Raw genomic sequence first — 15,119 nt, 5'->3', positions numbered from 1 at the left:
CCCCATCGTGTAAAACAGCGAATGTCTATGCCTCTGCTGGCAACAATGTGTTCTGTTTCCAGTGACCTGCTCCAAGGGCTTGAGACAGGGCTGCCCGCTGTCGCCGCTATTGTTTATGCTGTACATAGCAGGAATCGAAAAGCGGCTGCAGGAGAGTGGGGAGGGTTTCTCGCTGGAATATTCGGAAGGCGGGGAAAGGAAGGGAGGAAAACTCCCGGGACTCATCTACGCCGACGATATGGTGCTGATGGCGGACTCGCTGCAGGGCCTGCAGGGGCTCATGAACGAGTGTGGTGAAATGGGAGAGGCCCTGGGGCTTAGTTTCAGTTCGCACAAATCTGGGCTGATGGCCTTTGGGGCAGCAGAGGAAAACGGGACCGCCAACCTGTCCATTCAAGCCAATCCTGTACCTTGGGTGGACCACTACAAATATCTGGGTGTAAACCTACAGAAGGGACACCACTACCTCCTAGAGCACGCGACGAAGGTCAAGGCGAAGAGCAGGAAGAACAAGGGCATAGCAACGGCCAGGGCCCTCTGGGGATATAACCGATACGAGGTAACCCGAGCGGTCTGGAAGATGGTGGCGGTGCCGGGGCTCACTTTTGGCAACTCAGTGTTGTGCCTGTCATCAGGTACCAGGCAATACCTCGAGGTCCGTCAGAGGGAGGTGGGAAGGTCAGCACTGGGAGCAGGCCGAACAGCACCGAACGAAGCCGTCCAAGGAGACATGGGCTGGTCCGGTTTTGAGGCCAGGGAGGCCCGAGCCAAGCTGGACTTCGAGCGACGCCTCAGCCGGATGAGCGAAGAGCGCTGGGCCAGACAGGTCTTCAAGTATGTACATCTTCGGTCCGTCCCAACCCGGTGGGTGCGACGGACGCGCCAGCTGGCACAGCGATACGAGGTCAACGGCCCACTCCTCTACCCAGCCGCGGAGCAGCCGGAACTGCAGCAGAGCATCCGCACGAGGGTGATCGAGAGCGAGACGCGGCGATGGGCGGAAGCGGCACGTCTGAAACCAGCGCTGGCCCTGTATGCCAGAGAGAAACAGGAGGTGAAGCGAATACCTTTCATGGACAACAGCAAGGGCAGTGCGCTGCTTTCGGACGCCCGAGGCGGCATGCTGCGGACCCGCGTTTTCCGCGCGAAGTACATGGACATGGAAGCGAAGTGCGTCATGTGCGCGCAGGGAGCAGACGAGACGGCGGAACACGTCATTCTGGAATGCACGGGTATAAAGCCGGACGTGACGTACGAACCAGACATGGCGGTGGCGCTGGGTTTCCGGGGTGTTGACGAACAGTACGACGCCGATAGCTCGCAGCCAGTGGAGGTGACAAAGAGGAGACTGGAGTGTTGGTGGAAGAGAGCAAAAGAACACAACTACGTTTTTGGCTAGTGTAGCTACTAGCCAGGCTAGATCCAGCGCTGCTGAGATCCCCCGATACAAAGGGGTTAGCCCCAAATCCAATCCAATCCAATCCAATCCAAAGTCAACACGTTGTTCGTAGTCTCGTCGTCTCGTAGTGCAGGCGTGCAGGCTTGGAGTGAAAATGTCACATATTTTAGTCCGATGGCTGTCGGAGGAGAAATGGGATGTGTACCCTACACGTGTCCTTGTGGACACAGAGCTAGGGCTACGTCTGATGGCGGAGCCCAGCGCCATCAAGGACCTGCGGGGTTCTGTTGTCTTGGTGAGATAAAGCGCGGAAGAGCCGCCTGCAGAGGCGATGTTGATCGAAGCAGGTAAGTGAATGAACATGCACGTGGTTTTCCTCTGACGTCGCTAATGTCTCTAATATTTTGTGCACCGCCTAATGTTATTTTATCCCAAAACTGAATTATCTGTCGCCGGTGTTGAATGACACGAACACCATTGCTCGGAGAACCTTCGTTTCGAAGTCCGCGGCAAGAAAGTTCGACAAGGGTTGTCCCTCGCCATCAATAACATTTCTCCAAGGTCGCGTTGTCATTTCCTGCTTTCAAATCATACAAGTGACGGGAACCGGACGTTTAGGTACGCTGTCTTTCTGGCGCCGCAGGTTTCGGTGCGTGGCTATTCTGGGCTCCGCTGACCTTGCTTCTACAAAGTCATGTGGTGTTTCTGTACCCTAATCTGGATGACTTGGTATAAGCCCTTTGTGCATGCTGCCCAGTGATCTCTATGACAATTGCTGGATCGCGCTTCCCCGCTTCAGAGCCCTGTATAGAGAGTTTCGTCAATGGGAGGCGCGGGGAGTCAGGGCGTGTGCCAGACGTAGAAAGTGGGCTTGACATGCTCTCTTGGCCAACCAGAAGCCTAAAAGAATCCCCTGGCTGGCTAGCGAGAAACTGTTTAATCAAAGGTTCGTATATAGTTTTAATAAGCGCGTAAGAGTGAAATTTAGTAACTCTTCATGGTTGAAAATAGGGTGCACGTGATGTTTCGATCATGATCATTCAGAAAGATGTAAGAAATGAATGTGCCGCTCAACTCTGTTTTGCTCAGACAGTGTGACCACTCGGATGGCAGATTCCCGGCCCTCGGCGCCTGACGTACGGATTATGTCGATCGTTCCGCTAGTCACGCTCTTCCACCATAATTTTCGAAGACCGTAATTGAAACACCTCATGCGCCATATTTTCGTCGCCAAGAGTTACTCCGATGCACTTGTTAAGTTAGTTTCTTGCTACCACCGCCAGGGTTTTTTTCTGACTTCTGGTTGGCCACAATCGACTTTGTGAAGACGTCCTGGAACACGCCCAGCCCTCTTTCGGCCAATGGCACCTCCTCGTTTTGTCTTTTACACTTCTCAACGAATGGCCAAACTCTCTGCATATACGCCTCTGCCCCACTTGGTCGCTGCAGCGCGAGTGAAGCCACCGGACCACCATCTTGCTCATAGGCAAATTGCGGTTTTGCTAGCGTTGCAGAGGCTGGCGGGAGCGTGCTAAAGACACGTTTTCTGCTCGTTCGTCGTCATTCGCCGAAGAACTTTTTAAGGCCCTGTGTAAGCGTTGAGACTTGCAGTTGAGGACACGTGGAAATATTTACGAAAGTGCAGTGCCGCAGGAAAAAGGCTCAACTCGTCGAAAGCAAGTTTTGCCGGTCTCGCAGCATCATCAAAGCTTCCTTTGCACGCAGAAGTGCTGCGTCTCTGTGCCTTCGCTCGCTTGGATACCAATCAAGAATCGACGCCGTGTGGATGTGTTTTGGGAGTTCAATGTGCGTGGAGCTCTATGTGCCTTGGAAGCAGCGTTTTACTTTACTCTGGCAACTGTATTTCTAGCTTACGGCACTCGCGGTCGAGAAATGAGCTTGATCCAGTGTCCAGTGGCGACGGAAAAGGGGGGGAGGGGGGGGTATGGTACGTCTTTTTTTAAGTCGTTAGGCGGTTTACAGAATACCGCGCACACAGCTCCTCATCACTGATCAGTGGTCTGGGGCTCATTATCAACAATTGCTTGGGACATCAACTTTGAGCACGGCTCACCTAAATGTGATTGGTTAACCGATTACCTAGCCTCAAAGATTTTCAGTCTCGTCGTCTTGTACTTTTGCCATCGAAAACCATTCTTGCTCCACAGCATTGCTCTATTTGTGCCGCCATGTGATCCATTAGAGTAGATTTGGAACATAGCCATGGTTAATAGTGCATAAGAGCAGCCATACAGATTGTTTTCCCCCCTTTATTGATAACAAATTGCCGGAACAGCTGGACGATCAAGAACTCTACGGCTGATATATGATACAAAGACATTTACGTGCGACGCATTTTCAGAACTTTGCCACGGCACTGATTCTTGATTGGTATCCAAGCGTGTGAAGGCACAGAGATGCAGTGTTTCGGCGTGCCAAGGAAGCTTTGATCTTGCCGCAAAGCCGGTGAAACATGCTTTCTACAAGTTCTGCCGTTTTCCTGCGGCACTGCGCTTTCGTAAAATTTTTCACATGTTCTCAACGGCAAGTCTCAATGCATACGCAGGGTCTTAAAAACCTTCTTCGGCGAAACATGATGAACAAGTAGACGTGTCTTCAGCACGCTGCCGCCAGCTTCTGCAACACAATTTGTCTACGAGCAAGATGGCCGTTCGGTGGCTTCACTCGCGGGAGCGGGAAGCACAATCCAGCAATTGTCATAGAGATCAGTGACTCTGCTTCATAAGGGTATATAGGTTTTAAACTTAATCTTGGTTAGCATTGATAGGTTGCAGACGAGCTGGTAATGAATCGACACCTTGTAGACCCTGAGATGGGGAAATATAAAAAAACGGACGAAGGAAAACTTTTGTTTTACAAAGTGAGCTATCCTTTGTCTTTTGTTTAGTCATGATATATGTTTTACCTTTTTGTTGTGATGTTTTGATTCTTTTAAATTTTGACTGTCAGTCCTTTCTATACATGGCTTGCATGTACATCAGTTGGCCAGACACAATGAGGAAAAGGGCTCGTGAGAGCATAGCCTCTACCGTGTTAATCTTGCCATCAGAAAGGAGGGCCTTGGGGTACTCAGGGGGGGGGGGGGGGGAGGGGAAGGGGAAGGGGAAGGGGAAGGGAAGGGAAGGGAGGGAGGGTGCATGAGAGCATAGCTTCCTCTGCGCTAACGAGGCACATTTCACCACCAGAAAGGAGGGGTGGATTGACGTCACGTGCAAGCCATGTATAGTTGTTAAAAGCCTACGCGTAAAACTTGAACAAGTAGAGATACAGTCATGGTAAAAATAAATAGGGACAAGGGAGCTGCAACTGAACTACCGAAGGTTCTACCTTTACAGTCTATTTTAATATGAGGGTGAACAGGCTACAATCTTTGATTGCCATTACCTGAGCGTGAGTCGCGCCAATGGGAATGAAGGCGAGAAAGTGCGCATGCGCAGAGAAAAGAAACTCATGGCCTTTATTTCTGTTGTCGTGACTTGTACAAGCTTGTAATAGATATAAAAGAAGCTAGCTTGTCCACCCTCATATTGGAGGCCATTGTTAGTTTGAAGCGACAAGTTTGTTGTTTGTTTGAAGCGACATCTGCTGCTGTTAGAGCTGCAAATTTTATTGTTAAATTTTGCCAGGTCACTCGATTGACTTCATCCTAATTCCATCTAGAAAGGGGCATCATCATGTATTAATCCGCTGGTACTGCAGTTTGCATGGTACGAATCAAAATAACACTATCTTCAGTTATGCAGTCAGATCTTAATACAGCGACCACATGCTAGCATAGGGCACATTGTACTGTGAATTACAATAGTATTTTGTGCTTCTTTTCCCACACAATCATTAGAAACATGGTTGCTTTTGTTTATGAGGAACAAAAATTATGGAGTCTCACCATCTACCAAGGAGGTAAATGTAGCATTGCCCAGATTAAACCAGAGGCGGGGTTCATAACATGGCACAAAGCACCGATTGTCTTGCTGAAGCTGCTAGAAATGCTGCTAGAAGGTCCTGGAGGTTCCAGACAGCAGGCACTCTGTACGTTCCTATTTCTTTTAGCCATGACTACAGTCACCGGCCATACAAGCTCTAGCAGCAGAATGACAACTGGAGCAGTAAAACTGTCACATGCAGCGAGTCAAGCGTGGTTGTGCTTTGGGAGCTGGGCTATTGGAACCGACCCGTTTTGCAATCGGTGTGGAAGCGGAGCTTTTATCTGCACTCCCAGCTTTTTAAAGTGGAATCTACAGGATGGCCGATTAAATTTCTGCCTTCGGGTGTTGGTACAAAGTATAAATTCACCATTTGTCAAACTGCCCAATATTGAACCAACAGCGCACTGGGATGTCCTAGCCCCTCAAGGATGGGGTTGGTTCCCTGTAGAGCATGTGTAGTAGATATGTGAAAGCTCGCTTCGTGGTGGAACCATTTCCCGCCACTTTATTAACTGGGGATAATGACAAAAGGAAGACATTTGTAGCAGTGCAGGCAACTCCTTTACAGTAAGCATAAAATTGTGCTGAAAACAGGAGACTGTTCGCATTTTGGTCACTGACATGTCTTTGTGTATACATACTCTAAACGACTAAAGTTTCGTGAGGACCTACTTTTTGCCAATTTCATGACTTGAGCAATATTGCAACAAATGGGAGATGGGAATATGTCGCCCTTTAGATACCAATACATTGCATATCATTCTCATTTGTGGAATTTTGTGCTCAATAAATATTCCTGGATCCGGCAGTTTGCCAGATTCAACAAAAATTGAGCCCATGAAAACAAAGTCGCTTGCAGTAATCATTTTACATGCCAAATTGGTGCAAGATTAATTTCAGTCATCCTTTTTACCCCGTAGGGCAGCACAGTTCTCTTGAAAAAAAGAGGACTCGGCTTGCTGACCAGGCCGACACTGCATCGTCCCAGCGGACGCCTGTGAGTTCCATTCTATTGGGGCATTGCCCTGCTTTCTTATGTTGTGCAACTAAATAAGAAGTTGCGACAGGGTGGTTTTAGAAAATATCTGAATTCCCTGTAAGCAGTTGGCGACCATCCTCGTAAACCTTTACTGCCATTTACACTGTTTATTTGCATCTGAGTAATCCTTCATTAGTGCAGCTTTTGGTGTCAATATTGCTTCTGAGCACGTCTCCAACTGGTGTGTTTTCCACATTCTTATTTGTGGTCTCCTGTTTTCCTCTTAATGACATTATCAATGGCGCATTAGTAGCCAGCCGCAATCCTGGCGGTGTTGCAGTAGCAGAGGTGGTGCTGGCAGGTGCTTGTTCTACTGTAGCTATCTCTGCAGTCAGTGGACCCCACAGCACTCACAAGTTGAGATACTGCAGCAGCAGCAATAATGGCGTCTGCTCGCTTTCTCACCAGCATCTCTTAAACCAACCGCCACGGCCGAAATGTCCAACTAAATGTCCTGCAGTCTTTCGTGACATGATTTGTTGCAACTTCGGGACCACTTGATGCGCAGGCAATGTAGGACAGTAAACACACCAGTCAGAAATGGTATTCAGGCACCATGGCAGGTAGTTTTAGAATAAGGTATGCAAATCCAAAGAAATAGCATCGTCGCCACTGTGCAGATGGAGGAGCTCCAGGCAGACAACGCTGCCCTCAAGAAGGGAAACTCAACCCTCGAGGAGGAAAATGCTGCCCTCCGGGTGGAAAACGAGAGACTTCAGCTTGCTGTCCGAGAGCTTGAAGCAGTGATTGGTATGTATAGTACGAACCTCTGTTAGAGGAACATGCAAACAAGTAGCCAGCGTGTGGCCAGCACTCCGTGCAGCGCCGGCTGCCAGACCCCACAGCTGCTCAGCGCAGACGCAGTGAGTGCCAGGGGCGCTGCGTGCGGCCTGTTGCCTGCTACTGGAGCTTGTTGTGCCTGCACCAGGCTGCCCCTCGCCTCAGCAACCATCATGGCGTGGAGTGTCAGCCATGCTGTCGTGTATTCCCTCCAAAAGTGGGCCGCTCTGTACAGTGCTGTCCACTGTTGAGGGGAAGGGGAACACTGACACAAGGCATTGCATGCCATTATGCTTGCTGGGTTGAGGGGACCTTAGCACAGGTGCAGTAAGCTCCAGTAGCAGACAACGGGCCACACACAGCATCTTTGGTGCTCACTACGTCTGTGCTAATCCAGCTGAGCAAACGTAGGGAGCACTGTAGCATACTACGACTGATACGCACTATCTCTGCACCAAACACCCAGTTCCTTAATTTTTTATAGCACAGCTCCTAGGTGCCCATTCTTGCATATAGCGGTGTCGGTGTTGGCATCACTACCGCCACCAAATAACGCCCCCACCGTACCCTCAACCTCCTCTCTTGTCCACCCTCAAAAAGAGTGGTCTATATTTGTAAACGTATATATTTCTCTCTCGAATCCTTTGCCATGGTATATTGCAAAATCAAAAGACCCCAAAAGCTCGCTCTAATTTCGCATTACAGAGAAGCATAACTGTCTTTCATTTTTATTTTCTTTTATCTAATTATAGCCACTGAAAGTTCTCGGGGCACTAAAATCCCTAGGTCCGCTTCAGATCCTTCTCTTGGCACTGGATTCAGTGACTGCAATATGGTGGCCTGGTGCGAGCGGCGAGCGATGGGAGCCCTCTAACGTCACTAGAGCTTCGTGCTCAGTTGTTGCACGAGCCGCAGAATTTATGGAATGAGCCTTTGACGAGCCTCAAAGTAACGAAAGTGTCTCGTGTGGCTATCTGCGGAAGTGTCTCATGTGGCTATCTGGTGGAGCCTGGCAGAGCCTAGTCACACTCAGTGCTTAGCCAACCGCTTTTAGGGCTCACATTGCCCTGACGGTGCGCACCACAAATTAGTTTCTACAACGCCTACACAAACATAAATTAGTTAATACTGCAGGTTAAGCTAGTTGGTAAAACATGATTCACATACCAGTCACTCAAAAAAATCAAGCATACGAACAAAAGTAATTTTTTCGTATGCTTGAATTTTTTTAGTGATTGACTACCTGTGCGTGAATCATGCCGCAAATTGTCTGGCTCAGCTACAGAGTAGAAGCTTTGCAACTGAACATGAAGTGCTTCTGATGACATTAGATTTGTCCTTCATCCGAGTTGTATGCGCTCTCCACAGGCATTCAGGGGAACAGTGGCTGAGAGGGCTAGTGCATCTCAGTTTGGAGCATGTGGAGCAAAAGCTCGTGATGCAGAACCCAGGGATCCTGGGTTCGATCCCCACTCCTGCCTGTTTGGATCTGGATGAGCATCGTACCGGCACGCGTTCGTGTAATCAGTACTGCGTGATGCATGTTAAAGACCCTAGGCTAGCAGTTGTACCGCACTGGCTAAATTGCTCATTTACAGTGTTCAACAATGTTGCCAAACCCAGGCAGACTAAACTTACGCTGTATAAACAACATTGACCAATTACTTTACACGGGCATTCGTCACCGCTTTGAATGTGCTCTTTGTGCACATCAAAGTTCATTTTGAGTGGTTGCATGACCAAGATCTCACTCGTTCGCTTTCCTTGGCTGTAGGACAACCAAGGCCCGGCTTGGCCTTCTTTTCTAGGCCTAGTGTCTGGAGCATGACAAAACCAGGAAGGTGGAGGATGTGGAAATTCCCCTTTCACTAACGATAGGCTATGGGGTACTTACTCACTGTAAAATACTCCTGAAAACGATCAACACGTCTGTCACCTTCTGGCCAGCCCTAGACCACTGGCTGTCTAGGGCTTTTATGCTTTTTTTTTTCTTTTTGCTTTGTTGGTGTATTGGGTTAGCTGTACAGAGAGCTCAAATTTTAGCTCTAGGGAATGCTTTGGAATGTAGTCCTCTGGGAAAATTCAATTGCACGGTCTCGTGTAATTGAAGTGTTGCTACTGTTTCTTTAAAATAAGATGCAGTGGTGATAATAATTGCACTTTAACAAATGAGGATAACATATACTTTAACAAGTTGTGCTCTGAGTACCTTATTCTTCTTAGATCTTTATTAGGTTTTGAGAGCTTCACAATCCCAGGAGTAAAGGATACCACACATTGTATACGGGTTAGCTCTTTCTGTACCTTGTGCGTTACACCCAATGTGCTGAAATGCTGTTAGTTACCCCCTTGCACTCCCTACCGTCTCTATTAATGACGGCAAGCAAATCTTTTCTGGCTCTTCATCACGGGGGTTCCCTGCACATCCTTTATGTTGCTTGCTGATTGACGTTTATTTTTGTTTTTTTTTCTGTGCTCATGACATTCTTATGTGTGCCAGAGGACACATTTTGGTACACTTGCACACTGTATACATATTACTTCCACAGTCTTGCAGTGTATTCACAATGTGATGCGGATAGACATGCAAAGTCTGCTGCACATGAAGGCATCATAAAGGTGACATGGAAGTGAAAAAAATGTGTTTCTTGCAAACATTACCCGCGTAACAAAATCCTGCACCACGGCCCATAAGATTGGTGCATTATGTCTAGGATTTATGAACTAAAGAATGTCCTATTCCAGTCATGTCTGATATCATTTCAGATGCCACGGGGATGGTAAAGCGGCTTCATCGCATGCTACGGGCACAAGAAGCCGACCAGGTGCGGCAAGCTGGTCAGGCAGCTGCAGCAGCTCTAATACCGGCAGCCATGGTAAGCTTTAGTCTCTCGTAACTTTGCAGTATGAGTGTTAATTACTGCATTGCTACATTCTTCATGCCAGGATATCCTGTTTGTTCCATCTTCATAGTTGTCTTGTTGATGTAAAGGGCTCCACCGAACAAAAATTCCCCTGCAATTGGAGCCGGTGCAATTGTGCTTATATGTGGCTTACACACAACACACTTCTGTCTTACATGGTGGTGTCGAAAGCCTGCCATTTATGCAGCGGAAGCTACGCTCGTCTCCTGGCCAATGCTCCTTTCCTGTTTGTAGAACTAATACAGTAAAGGCTACAACAGAAAGGGTCCCAAGTTACAACCTATTGGTGAGGAGATTGAACTATACGCCCGTCGGTCAAAACAAACGGTGGCTGTGTAGCAAATATCTCCGCTCCGTGTTATGCTGCGTCGCTCTTGCGCTAGCTTAAATTTGCTTGCACTACTGCGCATTTTACTGGCCAATTCCACAGGTAACGTGTGGGGTTGGGAAGAAGCTTATATCACTAGCTTGTTCACAAAAAGAAAACCGCGTTTTGAGTGCATGAATAAAGGTCCGGAAAATCTTGACGCTTCATGACACTGAGTATAGTCGCAGAGTCCAGCGTGACTTTTGCGGTAGGTTACAAAATAGAGAATTTGCGACAGATACAAGCCATGTTTGCACATTACGGTTCGCAATGGCTGGCTTTTGTAACTCAACATGGTTAATTCAGAATAATTTTAAGAAGCTTCCAAAGGAATCGTGTGATCGATTCAATAAGTTGTGAAAACTAGAGGACTTAATATAGGCATATTGTCTTTCGACGATCTAGTATTAATCATAGACTCTAATAACCTATTTTCTTAAAGATTGTTTGTACTCTAATATATCTTATTTTCTAATGTCGTAAAGGGCAAAGCCCACAATGCCCTTCTGCTAGTTTCCAAATATTCAAATGTAACTGAAAGCCTTGTCTCTTTTTTTTTAACTTGTTCCAGGTAGTGTGCTGCTTTAACCTTTCGCAATCTATCACCAGCACTAGCGTGAGATTCACACAGGCTTTCAGCTTTCTGCAGTGTGTAGTTTATTTATGCGGGTCAGTAGAGTCTGTTCTGCTGACCTTACCCGTTTTCCAAAAAATGAATATAGTAGAAAACACGCAAGACAGTGTCCGAAATGAAATAGACGAATGAAGCGTCGACATTTGTTGAGACTATAAAGTATGTCGGATGGCATTCAGAAATTTTTATGGGTCATGTGCGTGAAAAGCTTGCGCACCTTTGTCATCCTAGGCTGATGTGTTACTTTAATAATTTCCTTTCTCTCTTCTTCACCAGACCGACATCGGATGTGGTGTACTGGTGGAGTCGTCGACGCTACAAGTGCTCCGCAAGGCCGCCAAGTCTTCTGGCTGTAAATTCGCTCGAAGCCTTGTAAAGGTACTTTTTCCAAATGACTCATGGAAGGAAAAGTCCCTCCATGGGCGTAGAAGTAATGCGCACAAGGACATTGATGCAAAAGAAGCCCTGGACCCGACCATCGTAAAGGCCATACTAGGTATGTTCTGTTTCCATCTTGTCGTGAATTTTTATTTTGTGAGGATTGTCCGCTAACCTGCTAGTATATGTACCGTATTTACTCGAAAATAAGTCCAGCATGAATAAAGGGCAAGCTCCTAAAAATTTAATTTGACAAGAATAGCAAATAACAAACAAACTTTTAAGAGAAGAGCAGAGGAAACATTGAACACAGCACACCATTATTAGCCGCATGCTCGGCTAAATCTCAATACTCTGTGCCATAAGCTCCATCATAATCGGAACATTCAGAAAATTACTCTTCCTTCAATGGTTCGCTGGTGTGTTTGGGTCGGGGTTCGCAATAGGTAAAATGGCGTCCCACTGGTTCTGCCATGCTCTAATCAGCTTCTTACTGTTGTCAAACCCTCAGCAAACAGTATCACGCGAAGCTCAATGTCTACAGTCTAACTCATCCAGTCCAGCGTCGTCGTAACTCGACAGCAAATGCAAAACGCCGCTGAGAAATAGCGCCAGCTGCCGAAGAAGGAAGCAAAACAAATGAATGAAACGGTGCGGCAGCAGATAGTTTTGTATGTGACCTCTCTTCCTAGCGGAGAGGTGGCACTACTCTGCATCGCATTGACACTCCCAAGGCACCTAGTCGAGCCGCTCTGGATCTTGATTATAAGACTACCCATATTTTTGGGTAGCATTTCCCGGAAAAAGAAAGTCTACCTACAGGGTGATTTAAGGAGACGCCAGGCCCTTTAAATCGACCGCAAAATTCGGTTTATTAACCTATCATGCTACAACTTTGTGCAGCATTGCCCACAGATGGTGCATTTTTTTTGTAAAATTTGCAAAGAATGAACTTACCTGAGGAAAAAGTAAAGAAAGAAAAAGGCTTAGCTCCTTTGGAAACGCAGGAACGCCACCGGTCTTCAAACAACACGGCGCCGTTTTACACGGGAGCCAAGAGATGGCGCAACAAACGAGCATACGGCGCCGAGAGCTGTCGTCTTTAGCAGACAATCTTTTCGACTCAAAAGCGGCGCCCGTTCCGCAGGCGGCGACAGTCACAAAAACAGGCGCGTTAACAACAAAGAACTGCAGTTTCTTGTCTCCTAAAGACGCCGGCTCTCGGCGTCGTATGCTCGTTCGTTGGCGGCAGTTGGCGTCGCGACCGCTTGTGCCATCTCTTGTCTCCCGTGCGAAACAGTGCCGTTTTGTTTGAAGACCGGTGGCGTCGCTGCGTTTCCATAGGAGCTAAGCCTTTTTCTTTACTCTTTCCTCAGATAAGTTCGCTCTTTGCAAATTTCACACAAAAAAAAATGCACCATCTGTGGGCAATGCCGAACAAAGTCGTAGCGCGATAGGTTAAGGAACCGAATTTTGCGGTCGATTTTAAGAGCCTGGCGTCTCCTTGATTCACCCTGTATGTTCAAATAAATATGGTATGTATATATCAATGGTTACTTCATGTCTTTTAATCTTGTGCAACACAGCATGACTTCAGCTATGAGGAAGCAACCTCATAATGCCTGCTAGTGCTCTCTACTGGTGCTATTAACTTCTGACAGTGAAATTGGGGATTGAACTTGAATAGTATGTTAAATTTCTGAGCTCATTGAACTGATTCTGACATTTCCGCACTGCCAGTGACTACTCAGGGCGCACCAGTACGATGCGGCAAAGCTTCAGCCCCTGGCACAGGGGACGCTACTACAAATGCTTGTCATTAGTAGAGGAGCTGTATCTATACGGCGAGGAAGTCGTCTGCTTATGTGGAGAGGGTAGAGGTGTCAAGGAGTGACATCACGACGCCACACCTGATATGAGGATGCTAACATGGGTTAACATCGCTCTGTTGTCTGCTGGTCGTAGCAGTGGCTGCTCTGCCTTGGCTGTCAGAGGTCCACCAATTCTGTATGAACCAGGACTCGCCCTTCATCAAACAGAAGAAATAGCTCAAAGGTTAAGTTAAGCACGGGTAAGTTGTCACTCCTTTGTTTTTAGCTGCATATTACTCCGGGAATCCCCACACGTCAAATGAGTTGCTTAAAGAGAAGCAGTAAAAGACTGGGGACTGGAGATATGGCGGCTGGAAACAATTCGACCCTTTGATCGGTGCCACTTTTCTGTGCAGATCAATGCTCCTACTGCTCTGTCGCTGCTTCTTCATACGTTTGCACTGCATGTACACATTGAGTAGGCTAACTGTTTTTTCGAGTGTCCCTTAGCCGGATAGAGAAACATGATTGAACAAGAGGCGACTGAGTGTAGGCCTCGCTTCGACCTGCAACACAAGCTGCAATATTCACACTGCCATGTTGTTTCCAGCCACCACACCTCCAGTTCTCCGCCGTTTGCTGCTTCTCTTTGCACAACTCATTTAATGTGATGGGATTCACGAAGCTAATATGCAGATGAAATCATAGGGACAGCTTACCCACACCGAGGGAGAGAGCTGCCGTAGCCTGCCCCACTTTGGGTGTTGTTGACACAGCTGTGCCGAAGACCCATCTTGGAACCCCCTGCGAGGGCGTGTAAAGGGCAATCCCCTTTGGTCGGACCAAAGTAACCTTGGAGCTATTTCCTCTCCCATTTTACTAAGGGCGAGTCCTAGTTCATACAGAATAGGTGGATCTTGGACAGCCAAGGCAGGGCAGCCACTACTACTGCCAGCAGACAACAGAGCTATGTTTCCCCAGGTTAGCATCCTCATATCAGCGCGGCGGCGTGACGTCACTGTTGACATCTCCTGTACCCTCTCTGCGAGAAGCAGACGGCTTGGTCGCCGTATACTCTATCTTAGCATTTCTCTCCTCGGACTGCACCCTATTTCCTCTTTGTTCTTTCAGTTCTGTATGGATTGTTCACTCTAGTAGTCTGCCTTTGTGTTCTTCAAGGGGCAGCAGACACATCTTGTGCATTGATGCTGTTATCTCCGCATGTCAAAACTCATCTGGGGTTCGATTTTGCTCATTGGTGTCGACTGTAGTTGAACGGTTGGACAATATTTAACCGAGGCTTTTTCACCTATAGCCAGATGGTAAGAATTGCGCCTGCTTGTTCCAAGCGCTCATTTGTTCATCGGTCACCGTCAGTTTGTTTGACTGCAAAGTAGATTGAAAGCTGCTAATGAAGCTGATGTTATGTCTTAAGTAATGCATATTCCTTTCTTTTCAGGGTACACCTGCATGGAATTTGATGTGCAATTGACTGCACTCACAAACAGCCTCTCCTCAATGCTGGCGCGGGGCGTGTGAAAGTGTGTGAAATAAAGTCATTTGGATCATTTCATTTACTGTTTAGTGCCTTAGCAACCCCAATGCTGCACAAAGCAAGATGGCTTTAGCTAGCACAGCTAGCTTTTCAACTGTCTAAAGCCTAATTAATTTGCAACTAAAATAGTTTGTTTCAGATTATCAAAATATATGTCAAAAAAAGTTCTAAAAATACTTTTAAGAATTTTTTGAAAATTTATAAAATAATTAAAAATAAGTTTATACTGCGAACGAAACAAAAATTACGTTAAAAAAGAATTCAACAGAAATTTTGTTAAAATAT

General features: G+C 47.1%; 1 pseudogene; it reads left to right on the top strand.

Moving 5' to 3' along the window:
* The first annotated feature begins 1,512 nt into the window (after positions 1–1,512).
* LOC115330215 lies at positions 1,513–14,852 on the top strand (annotated as a pseudogene).
* Positions 14,853–15,119: the final 267 nt, after the last annotated feature.

This window comes from Ixodes scapularis, unplaced genomic scaffold, assembly GCF_016920785.2.
Source record: "Ixodes scapularis isolate PalLabHiFi unplaced genomic scaffold, ASM1692078v2 ptg000199l_1__unscaffolded, whole genome shotgun sequence".
NCBI lineage: Eukaryota > Metazoa > Arthropoda > Arachnida > Ixodida > Ixodidae > Ixodes > Ixodes scapularis.
This window is presented reverse-complemented; position numbering and strand designations above follow the sequence as displayed.